Genomic DNA, 9962 nt, shown 5'->3' on the forward strand with positions numbered 1-9962 from the left:
GAAACTTTCTTTACATTGTGATTGAACCCTGACTCTTTGACCGTAAACTCATTATGGGTAGGGAATGAGACTGCTAATTCTGTTGCATTGTACTCTCCAAAGCGCTTAGTACAGTGCTCGACACATAGTGAAGATTCAGTAAATACCACTGATTAATTGTGACCTTGGCCCATGGCCAGGGAGCTTCTCTCCAAATCCTTCTGCTACTTACTAGTGTCCTTCTAGACTGTGAGCTCACTGTTGGGTAGGGATTGTCTCTGTTGCTGAATTGTACTTTCCAAGCGCTTAGTACAGTGCTCTGCACACAGTTAGTGCTCAATAAATACGACTGAATGAATCAATGTTCTGCACACAGTAAGTATGCAAGAAATGACTGACTGGAGTGGAAAGAAAATCAGGAGGTCTCCATTTCTTTTCTCCCAAATCCATGGAGGGAACTCTTTTTATCCACCTGAAGTCCGTTGCTTGGAGGGAGAGAACAGTCAGCACTTTCCCTGTTCAAGCTGGTGGAATGACTACTGGCACAAGAACCAAGGATGCTGTCACCTCACCGTGCCCTCCAAAAGCTTTCTGAATCAAGGAAAGCCTCGGGTGAGGAAGCAGTTTTGAAAGGAGTAGAGAGGTGTACTCTGACTCTATTGGAGTTTATTAGTCCAGGGTGACTTTCTTCAATGCCTTATAATGTCACTCCAATCTGAATAAAATGTTAAATGCATTATATTAAAATAGTATAAGATTAAATTCTTGCATGAGTCTACACAATGACTTTTCATATTTATTCCCCATTTTTGGTCTAATCTTTTTCTTGCTAGGTTTTTGTTTTTTTTGGTTTGTATGGAATTTGTTATGCACTTACTATGTGCCACGCACTGTACAGGGTGCTGAAATAGATACAAGCTAATCAGCTTGGACACAATCTCTGTCTCACAGGGAGCTCATACACAATCCCCATTTATGGATGAGGTAACTGAGGCACTAAATGTCCTGTGTGTGATGTTCTTCATATTTTCACCACGATCTTTTGTATTTAATGAGGAATAAAGCCACTAGGCATATTCCCCAAACACCTAGAACAGAACTTTGCACCCACAAGATGGGCAATAAACTTCTCAATGAATCTTTACAATCCAAGTACATTTCCAAGTTGGGACATGGCCTGCATCCAACCTGATTAGCTTGAAACTACCCCAGCACTTAGTACAGTACTTAGCACATACTGTGGACTTAACAAATACCATAAAAATAAAAAAAGAAAAAAGCGACAGCACATCAATGATCCCAAGGTAAGAGCAGCAGAGCCGGTTCTCCAAGCCAGCCTGGTCAGATTAAAAGAAAGAAACATCTTGGACAACAGATAACCTCCTGGTAGCCAGGTGAGCCAAACAGCATCAGGGTGACATAGTCCCATACCTGCTTGCATTGTCCTAAACAGACAGCAGAACCTCACCTGTGTATGCTACACAAACATAGGCTGTGACTCACCTGTTTTGGAGGGATCAACATCAAACTCATCCAAATCCAAGTGAAGTACACATCAGTGAAGGGTGAGGTTGGGGACAATCCCTGTTCCTTTTTACGTCACACGTTCTGACAAAACCCAAGTGGGAGCAAGGCAACATGATCCTGGTCATGACTTTCTGCCTCATCCACAGCAGCTGCCTAAGATCGTTTAGATGATAGTGGATCAATTAACAGACCCAAGGAACTACAATAAGGAGTATATTATACAGTTCAATCTGAAGACCCTTATTTTCTTAAAACAGTTGATGAGAGGTAAGATCTAGACAAGCTGCACGTGTTATGGCAGATATCAAACCCTCACCAGAAGACTGAAATGGAAGAAACTTTGTTACTGGTGGCATGGGCATCCAACCACCTGTTAGTCACAGGAGGTACCTGAGTGGAATGCTTGAGACATCTTTGCCAATTTTGTCTTCTGACAACCTGAAGCAAGGTTCAATCAGCAGTATATCCACCTCTCAGTTCCAGTGTTGGCAGAAGAGGACTGTGTGAACTTCCATCGACTGACTGCATTTTGAAAGTCCTCCATAATCGTAAAGCATCTATACACTAAGATATGAATGTAGTACTCCTAAAAACTCCTGCATCTTTTGGGAAACTTTACTACAGATCACACTACAGTGCCCTTCACTGAATTCTGATTTTCTGGTAGCTGTTAAGTCCCGGCTAAATGCCTTAATTCACACATTTTTAGTCAAAATATATGCATAAAGATAATGGATTTCAGCACTGTTCATCATTTGCTACTATCACAGGACTTGAGTGTGTGGCTAAGACGCAGCATGGCCTAGTGGACAGAAGAAAAGGCCTGGGATTCAGAAAGACCTGGGTTTTAATCCTGGCTTCACCTGCTGTGTGACCTTGGGCAACTTCTCTGTTCCTCAGTTACCTCATCTGCAAAATGAGGATTAATACTGAGCCCCATGTTGGCATGGGCTTTGTCCAACCTGATTGGTTTGTATCTACCCCAGCACTTAGAATCGTGGCACACAATGTTTAACAAATATCCTTTAAAAAATATGTTAAAGACCATTTCAATCATTCCAGAACATTTAGGAAATGGTAAATCAATATTATGGAAATCTGTTGTGTATTCTTGAAAGTTGAGAGCGACATAAAAATGAGACAGAGAAAGAGACAGAGGAAATACAGAAGACAGAAAATGGTAGACAAAATTTAAGGAGAAGGACAAATGGAATTATGGGCAGGTAAATAAGGAGGGGAACAACATCAGGGTGTCAAGAGGCAAAGAGAAAAAGAAATAGGAGAGAGGAAAAAAAAATATAGGAACAGAGTATCAATAAAGAAAGAGTCAGAGAGGCTGAGGAAGAGATCCAAGCATTTAGTTCAGACTGTAAGCTCGTTGTGGGCAGGGAATTTGTTTATTGTTACATGGTACTCTCCCAAGTGCTTAGTACAGTGCTCTGCACACAGTAAGTAATAAATACGACTGAATGAATGAAGTGCTCAGTAAATGCCCATGATTGATTGGATTGCTTAGGACAGAGTAGAATAAAGGAGTACAAGACAGACAAGGCAAAGAAAGAGATTACCAAAATGGCAAATGGGTCACAGGTATCAAACTAAAGCTATTTTTATATTAGAATGAGAGTCTCCTCAAAGTATCCTTTTAAATGGCTTACCAATGCAGAGACCAAGTCCTAAATATGTTGGTCTCATTTCCTTACTTGTTGAATATAACTACAGATTAGAGCAGAAGTAATTTTAGTTGAGGAATTTGGAGTTGGCAACTCTTGAAATCTAATGCTATTTCTGCTATTTAAGGGTGTATTTGCTGAGTGCTCTTTGGCACAAAACACTTAGCTATGGTGCTTCAGTTTAGTGCTTAATCCCAACCAACTGAATATTAAACGAGAGAGACAGACAGAGAGTGAGAGATAAAAAGCAAATGCATTGAGATACAGGCAATTTCTTGCTAATTTTTTCCCTCATTCTCTCTCTCCTACATTCCAGACCATTATACTCTTTTGTTCTCGCAAATATTAGCTAATACTAACCTTGTTTCTTAGATTTGATTCTCAAGCTGTGAAATGGAAGGCATTAAAAAGAAGTCCCTGGGGTGCCAGAAGGTTTTCTCAGAATGAGTGTCAACAGTACTGATGCAGAAAATGTGGTTAGCAATGCACGCACTCTTTCCTCTCCAATCATCAAATATTCCTGATTTATAGGCTCTACATTTTGGGTTTGTACTATACTTTGTTATGAGCTAGGAATAACTAATCTGAATTTGAGAAGCACAATATATTTCAGTAACACTTTTCCTTGGATTCAGGGTAATGAAATGCCCTGTAGAATTACTAACATAATTCAATTAATTATTTATGAAGTACTTTATCGATCATCCAATAATAGTACTTACTCAGTCCCAGATGCATAAAGGGACTGTAGTAATTATTATTTCTACTAGCAATAATATTTTTAAGTGCTTACTGTGTGCAGACTGCTGTACAAAGCACTGGGAGAGAATACACAGATGAGAATTAGATATGGTTCCTGTCCCAAGGTAGGGGAAGGCTCATCATCTGAGTGCTTGGGAAAGTACAAGAGAAGCCAAAAGACATGGTACTTGTCTATGAGGCACTAACAATCTAGTGGAAGATATAGGCAGACACATTCTTTATATGTGTCTTTACATTGTAAAGAATTTGTCAACCTGTGTCTCCCATTAGATTGTAAGCGCCTCAAAGTACTATGTCTTTGACTTCTATTGTACACAGGCAGATAAATTCTTTACAAATGAAGACACTTACAGAATATGGTGCTTTTTGGCCAATTCAAAGGAAATATATTAGTTCCAGAATTACACAGCAGCTTTGACTGAATTCATACAAACTGAATGAGCAGTTTATCTCACCATACTATCACACATTTTCATTCTTCCTGGATTCCAATATGATGTGATATGATACTGCTCACCATCAGAACCACCTGAACTTGATAGTGATACACAAGTCTAATTTTCAAGATACAGTGTTCCAAAGGAAAATTTAAATACTTCACTGAACTGCCATCTCTTTGTAAATAATTTTGATATTTTTTTAATGATCCAAGTAGTAAGAATGGTAGGTTGGAAATGGGGTCACTGACCCAAGAATGATGGTTTTTTTTTAAAAAAAAATGCATATTTAAAAGTTAAAATGATTATTTTTTATATGCTTAAAATTTAAAAGTTGAAATGCAGACATTTTAGTCAAATAAAACATTACACTCCATTATCAAAATGGCTTCAGTCATTTTGTGCTGCTATTTTGGTATGAAGAAACCGATCTGGATATACATACAACAGGATAATTTTCACGTACAGGACAGATTTCTAACTCATTTATCTTCTTTCTTCAGAATACCTTCATCTAACTTGGTAAGGATGATGGATAGCTTTCTCCAGAGCTTCAAAGGTTTCCAGGGATTTTTTTTTCCCTCCCTGCACTATTTCATATTTTGTTTCAGGCAATTTAGGGATAGATATTACTTTTCTCAAAATTGATTCAATATGTGTGGCACTGTTTAAGTCAACTAAGTCAAGTCCTAAACAAACCACATTATGAAATGTGGTAGTGCATTGTACAATGTGCTTAAAAACAGTTTAAAAGGCACTTTTTCTATGCTTTCTCCCTTTATACATAATGTGAGTTTATTGGTTAAAAAAAATCTAGTACTTTGGTTATTAAGATCAATACATAATGACAGCAATTCTTCATTCTTTTTGCAATTTACCATCAAGGTATGTGTTCATTCATTTGAACTTCAATTCATCAACCCATAAATCTGAAATTAAAGAGGTCACAGATGGATTTTTTTTAAAATGGTATTCATTAAACACTTACTTTGTACACTGTACTAAGCACCGGCCACGATACAAGTTAATCAACATGGTCCATGTCCCATTTTGGACTCACATTCTTAAAATCCCCATTTTACAGAGGAGGTAACTGAGGTACAGAGAAATTAAGTGACTTGCCCATGGTCACACAGCAGCCAAGTGGCACAGCAGGGATTAGAACACAGGTCTTCTGACTCTCAGACACATGCTCTTTCCGCTAAGCCATGCTGCTTCTCAACTAGCTGATAATAGTATTTAGGTACAGTGAACTTTCAACTACTTTTTGTAAAAATGATTATCGTTGGGACAAATGCTTTGGGTTGGTCTCATGGGAGTGTTTTTCCATTACTTTAATAAGTCACTGGTCACTAATTTGCCTACTGCTGGGGCTTAGAACCCCAGCAACTCAACCGGATCAACTCGACTGATCACAGGAAATACGATACAGTATCAAGAACGCTAAATTACTATTCAACAAACTTGGCTAAAACCAAAGTGGTTATTACAATAAGCAAAAAAAAATACTTTTTAAGAGAGTCTAATATTAATGGGGTTTCTCATAAAGCATAGAGGTTTGGGGCAATTTAATTTTAGGAAACTATCCTCTTTCAACTCATTTGTCCCCATCAGACACACTACTGGGATCCATAGCTTCAAATCAAGCTACTGTTAAAGTTTCTCTTAAATGAAGTTATACAAGTATTGTATTTTCAAAGCTGCCACCAGGTAAATAATGATGGTATTTGTTAAGCACTTACTATGTGCCAAGCACTGTTCTAAGCATTGGGATAGATACAAGGTAATGAGGTTGTCCCATGGGGGGCTTAGTCTTAATCCCCATTTTACAGATGAGGTAACTGAGGCACAAAGAAGTTAAGTGACTTGCCCAAAGTCACACAGCTGATAAGTGGCAGAGGTGGCATTAGAACCCACGACCTCTGACTCCCAAGCCCGTTCTCTTCCCACTAAGCCATGCTGCTTCTCTAAATCACCCATGGTTAATCCAGTCTACATTTTCCAGGTGCTTCTGTGTCTCATCCTTCTCATGACCCATTTCCTTGGCAGGGAAAGTGCTTGCTTGTCAGTTATTTCACAAGGTAACATTTATAGGGGTAGAAAATTCTGATGAATCCCGTAACAGCTGCTAGAATGGCAGTGTGATTTCTGTTTTACTGTATCTAATTTGTAATCAACACTGTCAGTACAATAACCTTAAGTGGAAAAAAAAAGAATCACTAGTTGTAGAATTAAGTTCTTCTAGTTCTTCAATCAAGAATATTCCAAAGACACTTTTATTACTACGTTAAATAATGTGCCTCTTACTTTACTGGCATTAAACCAAACTAAGCTTATTACTGTCTTAAAGAATGCACTCTTCTAAGTATTTAGTACAGTGTCCTGTACTTAGTAAATGCTCAATAAATATCACTTGATTGATTAAAAGTGTAAACCAATGATTCATTTACAGTTTTAATAGTTGAAACTAACAGCAGTTCTTAAAGAAGATAGTTGCATATATGAAAAATGAACTTCTAAAATACACTGAAATGGAATATTTATCCACAGGGTTCCCTATTAACAAGAGATTTTACAATAATGATTCTTGCAGCAACTGGATCAGCAATAAAAACCCAAAGTATCTTGCCTCCTTGAATTAGTTTAGAAAAAATTTAGACTAACTGCAATACAATTCAGTATCTTCTACTCTAATTCTTCATAACTGACTATCCATCAATAAATTTAATTTACTAAAAATTAAGCAAAGCAATATGAGTCCTGAATTTTTTGCAAAAATTAAGGTTCACCTAGGAACATGAAACATTGTTTTTTCAGTATATATTTCTCTACACCCATTTAAAGACAAGATACAACTATTGCCTAGGCAAAAGTATTCAATCCTCCCTAAAATATTATAGTACGGTCCTTGAAAATGCCTTTTTTTTAAAAAAAAAAAGGTCTTTGCTTTCTGATTTTTTTTTTTTGTCTCGAGATCTCCTGCCTGCTTTCAAAATCTACCTCTACTACCTGTGCCTCCACATCTTGTAGTGACATTTCTGCCCACTCTTCTTTTCTCCCTGATCACAATCTTCAACTGCTCACTGATCCCTCCTTCTGCTCTGCTTTCAGATAAGGCTACATCTCCCCTATCCTAAAAAAAACCTGCTCTTGAGCCAACTGCCCCACCCACTTAGCTCCCCATCTACCTCCAAATGTTACTGAAAAAACTCCTTGAACGGGTATAGTAAGTCAATCCTATTTATTGAGCACTTACTCTATATAGAGCATTGTACTAAGCCCTTGGGAGAGTACAATACATCCACTTCCTCCACTTGCTTTTCTCCACTCTACTTGCCTTCTAGCTGCCAGCCTTTTTCTCCTTCATTCTCTCCAAGGTCACCTCAACCTCTTTTTTGCCAAATCTAACGACCTCTATTCCGTCCTAACTTTGTTCAAACTCCCTGCAGTCTTTGACGCTGTGGATTACCCTTCGTCTGGAAACCTTTGTTTTTGGAAACAGACTTCTGATTGTCTTTCCCTCATGCTGCTCCTTCTCAATATCTTTTGCTGGCTCATCCTACTTTCTTGCTATGGGAGTTCCTTGAGGCTCACTGTTAGGTCCCCATCTTCTCAATCTACACTCTCAACCGTAAGAAACTCTTTGGTGGCTTGGCTTCAATTACTACCTCTGCAAGGATGATTCCTACATCTACATCACTAGCAACAACCTCTTTCCTCTGAAAATTCACATCTCTTTCTCCCAGGTCATCCCTATATGGATGTCCATCCCAATAGCACCTTGAGCTCAACATGGACAAAATAACTTCATCATCTCTCCTAAATCCTGTCCTCCATCTGTTTTTTCCATTACAGCTGAAGACACCACCATCCTAAACTCCCTATCTTTCATGTCCATATTCTTGTCTTCCCTCTCTCTCTTTCAATTCTCATATTCTAAGTACTAAGGCACTTAGGGAGAGTACAATAAAGTTGGAAGACACAATGCCCACCCTCAAGGAATGTGGACCACATCTCTCCAGCCTGCCCTATGCCTGCTCTCCCTAAGACTTCCCCTCAGACAGGCCTGGCATCCATTTCTGACAGAGGAAACATTTTTTTAAAATTCATGTCTTTGTTAAGAATGAGAAAATAAAGAAGAATTAAGCACCAGTCTGCCTTTGCTACCATTAATATTTCTATTATCTAGGAATCATAGTCTTCAGTCTGTCACAGCAATTTTGCTTTTTGCTCTACAATTCACAGGCAAACAACAGCGATTACAAGACTAAATTTTATGCTAGGGAAGTAATGTTGGTATTAGCCAAAATCCCCTCAAAAATGAGGTGAATCCTCTCAACTATCTGGACTGGCCTTGGTAATGTTTAATCTTTTTTTTCCAGTGGCTAATGAACCAAGTTGCTGTGCCAGTAAATATGTGAGCAATCTGAGCTGTTTCTAGAATGTCATTTACACATTAGAGCAATTTCCTTTGTTGGTAAAAACCAAAGAGCAAAGCAAGGAATTCCAGGAGCCCAGAAAGGTCATCTGCCTAATACTGACCCTACCAAAAAATCACTGTGCTCTCCAAAGTGCTTAGCACAGTGCTCTACACATAGTAGGCACTCAACAAATGCCACTGATGATGATGATGATGATGATGATGACAGTAAAAGGAAAAATGAAATAGCTAGGTACACCACCCAGCAAACATGTTTAGAAAAGACTGGGGTGGACACAAATCAGTTATCTTCTAGGAGCAGAAAATATGACCAGCAACATTCTAACAAAAAATGGGTTACCTGATAAGATGATTTTGCCAATATTTATGAAGAATGTTACACATGAAAGCTTCATTAAACATTTAATATTCACAATATAGCATTATACTATCATAAGCAAAAGATCTTACCTTCCAAGAGCTTAATGCCATCTGACTTTTCTTTCTGAGGCATTGGCATAACACCCTTCGCACAGATTAATTAGCTGACCACTTAAGAAACCTGCAACACCAACTTCCATAATAATAATAATAATGATAATGTTGGTATTTGTTACGAGTTTACTATGTGCCGAGCACTGTTCTAAGCACTGGGGTAGATACAGGGTAATCAGGCTGTTCCACGTGAGGCTCACAGTCTTAATCCCCATTTTACAGATGAGGTAACTGAGGCACCGAGAAGTGAAGCGACTTGCCCAAAGTCACACAGCTGACAGGTGGTAGTGCTGGGATTAGAACCCATGACGTCTGACTCCTAAGACTGGGCTCTTTCCACTGAGCCATGCTGCTTCCCATAGCATTCACTTTCCAAGTTGTCACCAGAGCTATAAACTTCAGTGGAATACTTCTCATTTTCACTTAACCACAAGCTTTAAAAGTAGATAGGAGCTGTATTTTGGGTTGGGGGTTTTTTTTGGCTGGTTGGGTTTTTTTAATGGCATTTGTTATGGGCTTACTATGTACCAGGCTCCCTACTAAGCACTGGGGTAGATTTCAGTCAAGCAATGTTTTTAATTGAGCACTTCCTATGTGCACAGCACCGTACTAAGCACTTGGAAGAGCACAATACAACAGCTGGCAGACACGCGTCCTTCCCATAATAAG

This window comes from Ornithorhynchus anatinus, chromosome 12, assembly GCF_004115215.2.
Source record: "Ornithorhynchus anatinus isolate Pmale09 chromosome 12, mOrnAna1.pri.v4, whole genome shotgun sequence".
NCBI lineage: Eukaryota > Metazoa > Chordata > Mammalia > Monotremata > Ornithorhynchidae > Ornithorhynchus > Ornithorhynchus anatinus.